This window comes from Silurus meridionalis, chromosome 1 (genome assembly GCF_014805685.1).
Source record: "Silurus meridionalis isolate SWU-2019-XX chromosome 1, ASM1480568v1, whole genome shotgun sequence".
NCBI classification, from domain to species: domain Eukaryota; kingdom Metazoa; phylum Chordata; class Actinopteri; order Siluriformes; family Siluridae; genus Silurus; species Silurus meridionalis.
In genome coordinates, this window is record NC_060884.1 from 30,551,856 (window position 1) to 30,567,475 (window position 15,620).

Sequence of the window (15,620 nt, forward strand, 5' to 3'; positions counted from 1 at the left end):
GAAAAAATATACACAGAAAAAAATACTTGTCAGAGAACCACCGGCCATGCCCCCCCTCTGCTCTCAGCACACTCGCAGTGCCACGCCTTCATACTAATCACCTTCAGGCCCCCGTTCTCACTCACTCACCGTCTGATCTACGGTTCATTCTGGTGATCATCCCTGGACTATATTCGGAATATACCCCGTTTCCGGTACATGCTGCTTCCTAGCTTCTGTTTGTTTCCCAAGGCTAATAAACATCCTATTCTGTTTTCCGACTCTTGATCAAAGCGTGACAATACCTTGAAAAAAATCACCCATGAAAAACTGTATACAAGATTTTTGCTCATTCGGCTACAAAGATTTACGAAAGTCAGTGTTGTGTTTGATCCCTGGTGCACTATAAAAGTATTTACTGTAGGACTCTCATGAGTTCCATTTTTCCAAAAGTATTAATATACATAATATAAAATGAACCTCATGATTACTTAGTGGTTTTGCTCGTGTGACTAGGGGACTTCTTTAGCATCTTATTTTTTCGTTACGTTTTTTTTTCCTGAAGCAATCGGTTCTGAGAGTTTCTGATCTGCAGAGATATAGCTCTTTTTTCAGCACTTTGGCGGCTCACTGTTTAAAACGAACGGCTACGAGTCTATCGATTACCGTTTGCAGGAAGCGGTAGAAAAGAAGGCTTTAAAAACACATACACACAGGAGAGGATACAGGAGGGCTTAAGTGAAGGGGAAAGAAAAGAGACAGAGAGACCGAGAGAGACAGAGAGAAGAATGTAATGAGGTGTTGCGATCGAGCAGAATGCTGCCAGCACTGCTCTTTAGCTATGAGCAACATTTGCAGTACTGTTACTCCGAGCTGTAGCTAAATGTACAATCAGGGGCAAACTAAAAAATCAGGAAAAAAAAAATCACATATAAAAGATATATCCACCCAAAAAAGGAACATATGGAAATAAATGAATCGTGGAGGAAAATAAAAATGGACAAGCTTCAGAAAAACAACGGAACCAGGCTCATCTGAAGTAACAGCACATAGAATAAACATGGGTTATGAGTTTAAATTGAGTTATTATTGTGTCTTATAATTATATGCATTCTATGTAAACATCTGCAATTTGGGCAAAAGGTATTGGGACACATGACTTTTCCAGCCATATGTGGTTCTTCCTCAAGCTGTTACCACAAAGTTGGAGACACACAAATGTATTGGACGTCTTTGGATGCTGTAATACAGGATATTTCCCTTCCCTTGCACTAGGACATCCAAATTTATTCCAGAAAAGCAATGCCCCTGTGCACAAAGCCAGCTCCATGAAGATATGCTTTGCATTGGTTGGAGTGGAAGATCTCCTGGATCTGACCTCAAACTTTACTGAACATCTATGGGATAAATTCTAACCCCCAGGCCTCCTCATCAGTACATGACTTTACTAACACCCTTATAGTTGAATGAGCACAAATTCTCCACAAGGAAACCCTAAAATCTAATAAAACATCTTTCCAAAAGAATGGAGGTTATTAGAACAGCAGTGTATGGGGAAGGTTTTCACAGCGCTTTGCTTTTTTCACATTTTGTTGTGTTACAGTCTTATTCCAAAATGAATTAAATGCATTATTTACCTCAGAATTCTACAAACAAACACCCCATAATGACAACATGAAAGAAGTGTGTTTGAAATCTATGCAAATTTATTACAAATAAAAACAAAACAAAATCAAATCAAATGTACATAGGTATTTACAGGATTTACTCAATACTTTGTTAAAGCTCCTTTGGCACCAATTACAATCAAAGCCTTTTTGAGTTTGTCCTGTTGGAAGAGCAACAGTTGCCCCAATCTAGAGGGCTCTTTAGCAGGTTTTCACCAAAGACATCTCTGTACATAGCTGCATTCATCTTTCCCTCGATCCTTAAAAGTCTCCCAGTTCCTGCCACTAAAAAACATCCCAACAGCGTTTTGCTGCCACCCCCATGCTTCACTGTAGAGATGGTATTGGCCAGGTGATTAGTGCTGCCTGATTTCCTCCAGACATGACGCTTGGCATTCAGGCCAAAGAGTTCAAACTTTGTTTCTTATAATCTGAGAGTCCTTCAGGTGGTTTTTGGCAAAAACCAGTTGGGCTCTGTGGTGCCTTTTGTCTTCCATCTGGCTACTCTACCATACAGGCCTGATTGGTGGAATGCCGCAAAGATAATTATTTTTCTGAAAGGGTTCTCCTCTCTCCACAAAGAAACACTGGAGCTCTTTCATGGGTACCATCGGGTTTTTGGTCACCTCACTGACTAACGCCCTTCTCCCTCGATCGCTTAGTTTGGTGGGTGGCTCCGCTCTAGGAAGAGTCCTAGTGGTTCCAATCTTTTTCCATTTACGGATAATGGAGGCCACTGTGCTCACTGGGACCCTGAATGCAGCAGAAATGTTTCTGTCCTCTTCCCCAGATCTGTGGCTTGATACAACCTGTCTCTAAAAGCTACAGACAATTCCTAGGACTTCATGGCTTGGTTTGTGCTCTGACCTGCACTGTAACTGTGGGAACTCATATTCCACATGATGTCCAATCAACTGAATTTACCACAGGTGGACCCCAATCAAGTTGTAGAAACATCTCAAGGATGATCAGTGGAAGCAGGATGCACCTGAGCTCAAAGGCTGTGAATACTTAACATATGTAGGTTTTTTATTTTTAATACATTTGCAGACATTTCAAACAAACTTTCACACTGTCATTATGGGGTGTTGTTTGTAGAATTCTGAGGAAAATAATGAATTTAATCCACTTTGGAAGAAGGCTGTAACATAACAAAATGTGGAAAAAGTGAAGAGCTGCACTGTAAATGTGGACTGGGATGTTAATAAAGTACCACATTGGAATCTTATCATCACAAACTTCCAAAAGATAAAATACAAAAATAGAATAAACAGTTTAATACTCATCAGATAAACACTTACAACTCTATACATGAATGCCACCTCAACGGCTTTCATTTCGTTCGACAAATGTCATCCAATGAGAGAGAAAAATAATAATTGTAGCCAGAAACACTCAATATTTCCCCATTAGTGAGAAAATCCTCAAGGGACAAGACCTTTGGCTTCTATTAGATGAGCCAATAGAAGTGGAAATGTAGGATGGCATCTATACAAACCTGACTAATGAACAATCCATCTCAGTACCCAATACATATATTTAATCCTTTCTCATTGTTTATTTGTAATTTTGTCTTGAATATAAAACCTTCATGTCCATTATGACTCCTTAATCCATCTCTGGTTTCATCTGCTGTTATTTCTCTTGCGAGTGTTCATTAAGTCAGTTTAGACAGTGAGACTAAATAGGGTCTTGTTGCTGACTGGATTATTGAGCATTGATTTGCTGTCAGTGTTTACCATTGTGTGTCTGAGTGTGTCGATGTATGCGTTCTCTCTGTGGACTTCCACACATGTTGCGTTCATTTAACGAGATGGGAATGAGAATAAAATTCAGAGTCGAGATAAACAGACTGTGTGTTGAGATCGAGAAGGTACAAAAAAGCCATTGTTGTTGCAGAAACACTCCACTAGAGAGAGACAGATATGCATGTATAGTATCAGAGAATGTAAACACTACAGTCACCTATTCTACACCAATCAGGCATGACATTATAACATTTTGAGCAGTGAAGTGAATAACACTGATTATCTCTTCATCATGGCACCTGTTATTGGGTGGATATATTATTCTGCAAGTCAGCATTTTGTTCTCAAAGTCGACGTGTTAGAAGCAGGAAAAATGGCAAGAGTTTGACAAGGGCCGAATCGTGATGGTTAGACATCTGGGTCAGAGCATCTCCATAAATGCAGCTCTTGTAGGATGTTCCTGGTCTGCAGTGGTCAGTGTCTATCAAAAGTGCTCCAAGGAAGGAACAGTGGTTAACCGGTGACAGGGTCGTGGGCGGCCGAGGCTCATTGATGGAGCGAAGGCTGGTCCGTGTGGTCCGATCCAACAGACGAACTCCTGTAGCTCAAACTGCTGAACAAGTTCATGATTTTAATGCTCAACAGATCAGAACTGTTTCATCAGCAAAAAGGGAACCTACACAGTTTTAGGCAGGTGGTCATAATGTAATGCCTGATTGATGTACAAGTCCATTGAACAAACAAAAAAATCTGTTTTTATTTCATTATTGACCCAAGATGAATGTGCCCTTTCTTCAAAATCTTTAATCCAACACACACAATGTGTTCATAATGTTTTTACTCAGCACAAACACATGCAACTCTATAATCGTCATGTCAGAGCAGAAATCAAGCCATCAGGAAGTCAAAGAACTCAGAAAGGACTTTGTTGAGGCTTGAAAAAAAACAGCTACACTGAAGGTTCCTAAGAGCATCTTTAATGGTCTCCCAAGAGGTGGTCGCCTGAGCAAACTGAGCAATCAGGGAAAAGCACTATGGTTAAAGAGCTGACCAAGAACCTGATGGTCACTAAGCTCCAGAGATCATGTGTGGAACTTGCAAAAAGTCAACCATCACTGCAACACCCCAGTGTTTTTAGGCTTCATTGCAATGTGACCAGATGGAAGCTTCTCATCAGTGCAAGATACATGACATTTTTGCACATTTTGATCTCTCTTGAACTGAGGAGAGGCGTCCATCTGGGCATTCTGCCAAAAGAAACCAGTGTATTTCAAAAAAAAAAAAATCCAATCCATTATAATTGTGAAGAATCTGTGCAGCTGTGTACACTTGTCTATTAGCAATCTTTTCAAAGTTCATGATTCTCTCCAACAACATTGTGTAGTGAAAAGTAAGGAAAGAAATAAAAGAATTAAAAAAAGGTCAAGTTAATTCTTTGCATATCACAGCAATGTTAGGAAGCTGGGGTCAGAGCGCAGGGTCAGCCATGATACAGTACCCCTGGAGCATAAAAGTTTAAGGGCCTTGCTTGGGGGCCCCAACTGTGGCCGAGTGCTTGAACTCCCGACCTTGGTAGCTGTTTAGTGTGTGTTTCTCTGCATCTCTATAATGTAGTTTATCAGTAGTTTCTATTGTAAATGTGAACTACAGTGACTGTATACAGGAAATAATGTGGGGGACTGAAGAAACATCGGAGTACATGAGCCATAAGTTTTAGAAGATCAGAGCAATTTTTCAAGCCAGTTGTTCAAAGTCTTTTTATTTGATGTCCAGTGGTGTACAGTATTTAAGTAAATGTACTTTGTTATTGTGTTGAAGGAAATTTTTTGGCTACTTCCTAGTTTAACCGAGTATCAAATATACAAGCAAATTTTACTCTTCACTCAATCTGCTGTATTTATCTATTTACAATTCAATATATATTCTTTATACTCCATTATATTTTACTTGCCAATGACTCTTACCACTTACATGGTGGCTTATTTATTCTGTAGAAGAGGTGATATTGTTGATGAAGAGGCTGTTGATACAATTGATTTTGGTTGATACAATGACTAATTGGGGGTTAGTTCCAAAAAAGTTGGGACACTGTGTCAATGTAAATAAAAACAGAATGCATTTTTATAATTTTCAAATCTCATAAAAAAACATTTCACACAATAGAACATAAAGGACATAGCAAATGTTTAAACTAAGAAAATGTACTGTTGTAATTACATTTTGAAAAAATTGGGACAGGCCCATGTTTACCATGGTGTTGTATCCTCTCTTAACAACAGTCTGAAAACATTAGGCAACTGAGAAAACCAGTTGCTGGAGTTTTGAGTGGAATGTTGTCCCATTCTTGCCCGATATAAGATTTTCATTGCAGTCCTGGGTCTTCTTTGGCATATTTTTTGTTTCAAGATGCACCAAATATTTTTAAATGGTAAAAGCCAATCGACTATGAAGCCATGCTGTTGTCAAAGATGCAGTATGCGATTTAACATTGTCCTCCTGAAAAACGCCAGACCTTCTGTGAAAAAGATGTCGTCTGGCTTTATGAGATTTGCAAATCCTTGCATTCTTTTTTTATTTCCATTTTACACAGTGTCCCAACTCTTTTGGAATTTGATTTGTATTTTAAGAAATAAAACCCTCACAAATCAACTGGTTTTGACTTTTCGCTAACTGGTGTCTTGTGAACAGGTGCGTCTTTGATCCTACGGTCATTATGAGTCAAATAATTGAGTACTGTTCAAATCAGATACTTTAAGATTTAACTCAAGTCTTATTGAAATTGCTTTGCTTATTGAAATTGAGTTTTAACTTGTAATGGATTAAGTTTTGCAGTAAGGTATCTATATTTTTACTTACTATATATATATATATATATATATATATATATATATATATATATAAATCTTACTATATGCAGTAAGATTTTCAGACGGTCTTTACACCTCTGTTGATGTCCAATGATCTTTTGTAATAGCTCCATTGAATTCACATGCAGTGCTAAGTACATTCTGAGTCGTCTTACAATGTCTAAATACACGTATAACACAGATTTAATTGAAAATGCAGAACATTTGCTGATGAAATTCAGATACACTTGTTGGTCAACGGTTTGTAGACTCCTGACTATAAGATACATATGTGCTTCTTGAACATCCAATTCCACATATAGTCCAAAGGTGTTAGTAGTCAGTCGTTATTATTCTAAATATGAAGTACAGTGAAATACAGTGACTGTAAATGGGAGACAATTCTTTGAATGGGGAACTGAAGAAACATACATTTGGTCAGAGCAATTTTTCAAGCCGGTTGTTTGAAATTTGTCTTTTTATGCATCATATTTAACGTAGATACAGTTTTTGTTCCATTCTCAGATATACTTTGTATTGCACACATACATTAGGAATAGAAACAATTTCTTCTCCTGCTGTACAAGTCAGCTTTCTGTCACTTGAGCATAGATTGTAGACATATTGCGATATTGAGAAACTATTGTGGCAACCAGGAAGTCCATCAGATTTTAACAGCAGAGGAACTGCAATAACGCTATGGAAACACTAGAGGGCGATGGATCACTTTAAACAGACTGAAAACGGCTTTTTTAAACTTCATGATATTTGATTTAGTTTATAAGTGATCACATAAATGCAAAGTAGCTGACTATTCCACGTGTTAGGTATTCAAATCAGCTTTTTACGAAACGTGTGTATACGTGTAAAGGTTAAAACTCTTATTACACTCAGGCATTTGAAATATTTCCACGTTTTAACGTTAAGGCTAATAGCTTGTTGGTTATGTCAGTGTATCCCATTTCACATTTATTCTCCATTAGCTGTTAAATGAACCTCCACTCTTCTGGGAAGATGTTCCATTAGATGTTGGAGTGTGCTTGTGGAAATTCATTCAGCCACAAGGGTGTGAGTAAAGTCAGGTACTGATGTAGGTGAGGTGAGAAGGCCTGGGGTGCAGTCAGCGTTCACATTCATCCCAAAGGTGTTTAATAGGGTTGAGGTCAGAATTCTATAGCAGGAGATCTTCCACTGCAACCCATGTAAAGCAGATCTTCATGGAGTTGGATTAAATGTAATACTACTACATCCAAACACACCCTATAGAACAGTGTGCCTTCAACTTTGTGCTAACAGTCTGGGGAGGAACCACATATGGCTGGAAAAGTGGTGCCCCAAAACATTACGCATGTTTGTTTTCACACGAATGACACGATTTGTTAATTTCCACACATGATTGACACCTGATTAATTTATATTGATTTGTGACTGTCACATGATTTATTCCTTTTCAAATGAAATTTACACATGATCCATTTATCGTGGCATGTCATTCACACGTGCCATTCGCATGTGATTTACATGCGATTTATTTCTGCCCATTATTTACACAATTCATTACGTTTCACAATTGATTTATGCATGTACTGTATCATGTATCATGATTCATTTCTGTCATATGTACATTTTTTGTACATTTGTTCTCAGTGGTTTTATTGAATTCACTCGTTTTCACTTTAAGCGCTTGTATTTTATTTTTGATATTCGCATTATTTTATACTGAGTTACATTTTTTTTGTTCAGTGTACAATTTAGGGGCATATTTTACCGCAACACGTCTTTCCACATGATGTAGTACTCGTAATGAAAGGATGAATAAGGATCCAAGGTTCAAGGGTTTGGATTTATTGCAGTACAGAATTGCATTCATGTGATAATGAATTAGACTTGGAGCAAAGAAGTGAAGTGTATATGTGTGTGTGTGTGTGTGTGTGTGTGTGTGTGTGTGTGTGTGTGTGTGTGTGCACTTTTGTGTGTGATTGTAATCAAATGGCTATAACTGCTCCCAATTCTGGGTTGTTCAGCAGTTCATCAGTAGCGACAGGTAAACGGCTGCAGTGTGTGTAGAGAGACACGTCTTTGGATGTAGTAAATGCTGAGGATACGTCCAGTGTTGGGACCACACACACACACACACACACACACACACACACACACACTGCAGATAGTGTAAAAGCAGTGCAGAGAGTGAGATAAATTTGTGCCTCTCTTTCTCTCAAACACACACTGGGGAGGGAAGGAGAAGAACATCGAAATCAGCAATATACACACATCAATAATTAAGCAGCATTTGGGTCCACGCTTCGGCCAATGAGGAGCCTCTGAACGCCGCAGATGGCGAGGATCATTTCTAATAAACATCGGACCATATCGCCTCGGTGATGGATGGAGAGCGAGCCCGAGAGCCACAGCCATTTCATTTCGCACATCAGCCTTTTATTTTTTACACCCGAGGCCATAAAACAACAGCACGAGCATGAGCTTTCTTCCTTTAAAGCCTCCTGTAGTGTGCATTATTTAGCAATGTTCAGTCAGTCCCTATTGGCCCAGTCCATCTGTTTAGATTTTATACCAATACAACTGTAACATGGAGTTTAAAACCCCTGATCTATCTGTTCTTCATTGCACTGCTAATCCATACAAACTCTCGTGATGACACTGGGCCCTGTGTGCTCATGGAGCCTCCTGCTGGCAGGTGTGTGTAACCAGGTGGGTATAGAAATCGCTAATTTGACGGTTATTGATTGACCCCAGTTTCCCAAAATGACCCGAACACCATTGTGATAGAATCGGACTTGAAACTATCAGAATAGAAAGATTTCAGAATGTTCCTGCATCGTGGGAATAACATGTCAAGGTGTAGGAATGTCAGGAATGTCTCCTAAATCCTAAAGGTCATTGTATTAGCTAAAGTTTCAGACCTGATATTAATATTTAACTGTATAATATTCAACCCAGTTGCATTTTACAGGTTATTTCATGTCTTTGCATAGGTGTTATCACAACGGCCAGGCATTCAAGCATAAAGGAAAAATAAACCAAGAAAAAAAAGAAGGTAGATAAATAAAAAGTATAACCTATAAAAAATATTGAATATATGAAGATATATGTAAAAATATGTGTATATACATGGATGAGTATTACAGTAGAAACAGTAAAGTGATTAACCTGATTGTCCTTAAAGTGTCCGTGTGCAGTGTGGTGTGTTATAAAGTCCAGAGTTAAAGTGTCATAGTGCAAAAAAGTTGTGCAGAAAAAAGATAGAGAGAGGTCCAGTACTAGATCCTGGGTGTTTCCTGGTTTAAACTCTGAATGGCCTGCTGGAAGAAGCTCCTCCTTATTCTCTCTGTGTTTGCTTTCAGGGAGTGGAAGCGCTTTTCTGAACGTAACAAAGAAAAGGGTCCATTGTTTGGACGGCTGAGGTCCTTCAGAATCTTCCTTGCTCTGGTCCGGCACCACGTGCTGTAGATGTCCTGCAGGTCAGGGAGCTTGGTGTGGATGGTACGTTCAGCTGAACGCACCACCATCTGGAGGGCTCGTCTGTCCTGCATGGTGCTGTCCCAGAACCAGGAAGTGATGCTACCCGTCAGAACGCTCTCAATGGTGCAGGTGTAGAAAGTCTTTAGCACTTGAGAGGGAAGTTTTAAGTCCCATAGCGTCTCAGATGGTACAGACGCTGCTGGGCTTCTTCACCAGGGTGTTGATGTGACAGGACCAAGACAGGTCCTGTGTGAAATGAACACCTAGGTACCGGAAACAGTCCGCTCTCTTTACTGGGGTCCCGTTGATGTTTAGCGGTTGGTATGACCGCTCCTGCCTCGTGCTGAAGTCCACTATCATCTCCTTAGTCTTGCGGACGTTCAGGAGAAGGTTATTCTCCTGGCTCCAGGTTTTTAACCTTCTGTAGGTAGGCCGTCTTGTCGTTGTTGGAGATCAGGCCCACCACAAGAGTGTCGTCAGCAAACTTGATGATAGTGGTGGAGTTGGAAGTGGCCACACAGTCGTATGTGTACAGTGAGTACAACAGGGGGCTCAGAACACAACCCTGGGGAGCTCCAGTGCTAAGGGTGAGGGTGGATGGGGTGTGTTTGCCCACCCGTACGGCTTGTGGTCTGTCTGTCAGGAAGTTAGAGATCCATTGACACAGCGGCAGGCTTCACTTTTCTGTAGTCCAGGTGGGTCATTGTTGTGTGTAGAAATTTTGCGATGGCATCCTCGGTAAAGCGGTCCTGGTAGTGTCGCAATGATGAAGTCTCTGACCAGTGTTTCAAAGCAATTTATCACTACTGAGGTCAGGGCTACAGGTCGGTAGTCGTTAAGATAGGCAGGCTGGGACTTCTATATATCACATTGCTCTTTTGGGACGATGTTCCACTACAATAAGCATGTGCTTGTGCGGGTTTTAAATAACGGATACAAACTAAAATGAATGTAACCTTCGGTATCTTTATTAATTGTTCCAGTAGGAAATGTTTATTTCAACATTTATGGAAGGAGTCCACTGTCAGGTCTGTGAAACAATTAAAGTAAATTGGCTGTAACTTTACAAAATGAAAATTGTAAAATCTTTAAGAATTCCTGGCAAAATGACAATCAGTGTTATCAAGGCTTGTGAGTAAAATGTATGTTTATAGCTGTGATAGCATAAATTATCCTTAGTTTGCAATTCCCAATTCACAAGTGTGTGTGTGTGTGTGTGTGTGTGTGTGTGTGTGTGTGTGTGTGTGTGTGTGTGTGTGTGTGTGTGTGTGTGTGTTACACACTGTCCCTCACCTGGTGGCAGGTGTGTATGTAGTGGGCTGTGAGAGTGCTCCTCCAGTAAGTGCTATATATATATATATATATATATATATATATATATATATATATATATATATATATATATATATATATATATATATATATATATATATATATATATATATATATATATATATATATATATATATATATGTCATTGTTTTTCAGTAGAGCTCCTGAAGCTTCATAGCAGAGAATCATCTTGGAGATTATAACACACATCGCCTCTCATCGCCTGAGTACCACTCGACACGTTGTCTTGCTGTACTGTAGTGTTCCCTCGCTCTAATCCTCTCAAGCCCGAGCACAATCGCACTGATCCCCATCGTCTCACACTCATCCCTCTGAGAGCTCTTCATCCTCTGACAGATGAGGGTTAATCAGTCTCTCTGGGACTCTCTCCTCTTTCTCTCTCCCGATCTCTCTCTCATTCTCTCTCTCCATTCAATTCAGTCTAATTCAAAGCAGCTGTATTATAATAGCCATACCAACATTCAACACTGTCTATAAGTTTGTGTGTGTGTGTGTGTGTGTGTGTGTGTGTGTGTGTGTGTGTGTGTGTGTGTGTGTGTGTGTATGCATTCACATTAAGATCCAATCAAACAGACAATTCCTTCTTTGCTTTCACTAAGCTTTGACATTCCCATGCACATTTTTATATTATTATGGAATGTCATTACATAAGGAACAAAACCTCACAGCTGTCACTGGAAAAGAATCAAATTTGCAGTTGCATTTAATAGTGTTTTATAGCTTTTCGAGATAAATGAACTATAATGTAATTTTCTATTCATTTTAAAAAGTAGTTTTAATCCATTTAGAGTTACATTTGATGTTGTCAACTATCAGTGAAAAAAAAATAGTATCCATTCTCACTTGTGGGGGGGGAGTGGTAGCTCCAGTGGTTAAGGCGCTGGATTACTGATCAGAAGGTCGGGGGTTCAAACCCCGGTATTGCCAAGCTGCCACTCTTGGGCCCTTGGGCAAGGCCCTTAACCCTTTGTGTTCCAGGGGCACCATATCATGGCCAACCTTGCGCTCTGATCCCATCGTCCAAGCAAGCTGGGATATGCGAAGAACAAAAATTTCACTGTGCTGTAATGTATATGTGACAAATAAAGTCTATTCTATTATATTCTATACTTACTGCATTTGATGTACTTTGAAGTAGAAACGTAATCAGAAGTTTTTCTCACGTCTGTGCATTTGAACGAAAAAGCTTATATATATATATATATATATATATATATATATATATATTTTTTTTTTTTGTTTTGTTTTGTTTTGGTTTTTTTTTCAGCTAAAGAGCTCAATGTTTTGATGTACATCATATGGACAATAGTTTGTGGACACTTCTCTACTCATCTTTTGCTAAACTTGAAGTTGAGGAGACTTTCACAAGTTTCTATGTAGGAATTCTGTTATTAGATGCCCTGCCAATGTTTTTTTCCTAATTGCTGGTCAGAAAATTCCAAGTAAAAACTTGTAATCAAATGCACATTTTATTATATCGGGTTCTCTTCAACTGGAGGCCACTCTGTGCATCTGGGGTTGGTTCCACATCAACATCCTGGAGATCCTTGAGATTCAGAGCAACACTGGAGCTTTCAGGATGGATTTGGACTTAATGTCAAAAGTCTACTGTAATGGCTCAGGACCACAGGTTGCATTTAATCATCTAACACTGCAGGAACTATAATAAATGGACTTTCGGTGCCACCCGAGGATGAGGACGGGTTTCCTTTTGAGTCTGATTCCTCTCAAGTTTCTTCCTCATACCATCGCATGGAGTTTTTTCATGACACATTCACCAACTGGCTCGTTCATTAGGGACAAACTTACAATTATAGGGAGCAAACTTATACATAATTTTATTACCCACTTTATTTGCGTAAAGCTTCTTTGAGACAATGTTTATTGTTAAAAAGAGCTCTACAAATAAAAATTAATTGAATTTAAATATAGGTTGTTTCAATTAAACTTTTTAATTCATTTTATTTTTTTAGGTTCCCTGGTGGTCTAGTGGTTAGGATGCGGTGCTCTTAACGCTGCGGCCCGGGTTCGAACCAACCCCAGCCATTAGGGTTGCACAAGCCTTAGTGCCGGTCCCAAGCCCGGATAAATGGGGAGGGGTACATTAGGAAGGGCATCCAGCGTAAAAACATGTGCCAAATCAAACATGCGGATGGTCCGCTGTGGCGACCGCTAACGGGAGAAGCCAAAAGAAAGTTAAATTTTTTTTGTATAGAAAATTATACAAAGGGCATTTACACAAAGCAGCTTTATAATAAAGAAGAATTAGATTAAGAATATACGTCTAATCTAAATAATTTTAGTTTATACATTATAAGTGAGCCAGAGGTGATGCTCTCTTCCTAAGACAACATAACAAAGAAACCTTGAATGATACCAGACTTAAAAGGGAACCCATTCTCATCTGGGTGACCCTAAATGTACATTCATTACAGCTCCATCACTGTTGAAGTTATCAACTGTTCACTGATGGACACTTTTTACATTAATTGCAGCCCAAAGCCATTTTCCTGATATCTAAGTGTTTGCTATCCACAGCAATCTCAGATGTTTATGTGGATCCATCCTCAGCAGCAGTGAGTGTTATTCAATTGATTAGAATTCCATCAGCATCAGGATAGATCGGGTGTCTGATCATTTTTCTTGATATTCACATAAAAGCATGTCATGCACCAGAGACTCCTTGAATAAATCTTAAAGAATCGTTTCTTTACAGAAATCTTCACTATATCATTCAAGATAATATTTCTCTTTGTTAAACAGCATGCTTGTTCAATTTACAGCATTTTGGAAGATGCCCCTTGTACAGGATGACTTACAATTATTCCATTTATACAACTGAGGATAAAGGGCCTTGATCAACGACACTGTATTGGCAACTTGGTGGTGCTGGGTTTGAACTCCTGATCTTCTGAGCAGAAGTCAGCACCTTAAGCACTGAGCTACCACTTCCTGTGTAAAAGTTCCTTAAATAAAATATTACTATGGAAATGATTATGATACTTTATAATCTTGTAATTGAGTGTTATTTCTGTAAAACTACTGTTTTAGAAATTTTTTTTGACCTTTAGAAAAGTCCATTAATTTGAAATGATAATAATATTCTTTGATTAGTGTGTGTATATACTGTGTGTGTGTATATATATATATATATATATATATATATATATATATATATATATATATATATATATATATATATTAGTAAACCCCTCACATTTCAAAAAACATAATGTTTTTCAGCATACAGTTTATCTTCTCAAGGGACAATACTATGACATTTTGGAGCAGTCAATGTGCAGCTTGTATAGCAGTACATATTTATTGTTCTCTGAAAATAACTTTACAGACATTATTGTCTAACTGGCAACAAACGTGAGTACACCCTAAGTGATAACAGCTGTATGTCTCTAACGTCCTCTTGCCACACGTCCTATTCATCCTGTGTTTGTCTGTTTGACAGGACCATACAAATTTGTGTATCTTCTATCTTCGACATAATAATCACCCAATCATGCCACCAAGATGACAACTGCCTTGCTGAAGCTGAAGGTGAAGGTAATGGAGTAGCCAAGTATGTCGCTTGAACCCTTTTAAGCACCTGTGGGGCATAATCAAGCAGAAGGTGGAGAAGCACCAGAAACACCCAGCAGCTGCGTGCTGTCATTATGGAGGAGTGGAAGAGGATCCCAGCAACAACCTGTGCAGCTCTGGTGCATTTCATACCCAGGAGGATTAAGGCATTGCTGGATAACGATGGTGTTCACACAAAATATTGACACTTTGGATACAGTTTTGATATGTTCACTGAGGGTGTACTCACTTTTGTTGGCAGTTATTTAGACAATAATGGCTGTTTGTTGAGTTATTTTTAGAGGACAGTAAATCTGTACTGCTGCACAAACTGCACATTAATACCCTAAAATATATTCGTTTCATTTTAATAGTAATATCATTGAGAAGATCCTAAAATAATTGCTGAAATGTGAGGGATGTACTCACTTTTGTGAGATACTGTATATACAGATCAGGCATAGCATTATTACCACCTGCCTAATATTGTTTTGGTCCCCTTTTGCTGCCAAAAGTTGTTTATGACTGTTGAGCATTAACAGATTTAACTTCTTCAGCAATTTTAGCTACAGGAGCTCGGCTGTTGGATCGGACCACATGGATCAGCCGTCGCTCCTCACATGCATCGATGAGCCTCGGCCGCCCATGACCCTGTCGCAGGTTCACCACTGTTCCTTCCTCGGAGCACTTTTGATAAATACTGACCACTGCAGACCCACAAGAAGGAAAAGATCACAGGAAAAGCCCATAAGAGCTGCAGTTTTTGGAGATGCTCTGACCCAGTTGTGTAGACAAACTCTCTCAAGTCCTTACACCCGCCTATATATATATATATATATATATATATATATATATATATATATATATATATATATATATATATATATACACATTTAGTCCCAGGAGGCCTGGGGTACAGTCAGCGTTCACATTCATCCCAAAGGTTGAAGGTGTGAGATAATTATTCTTTGATA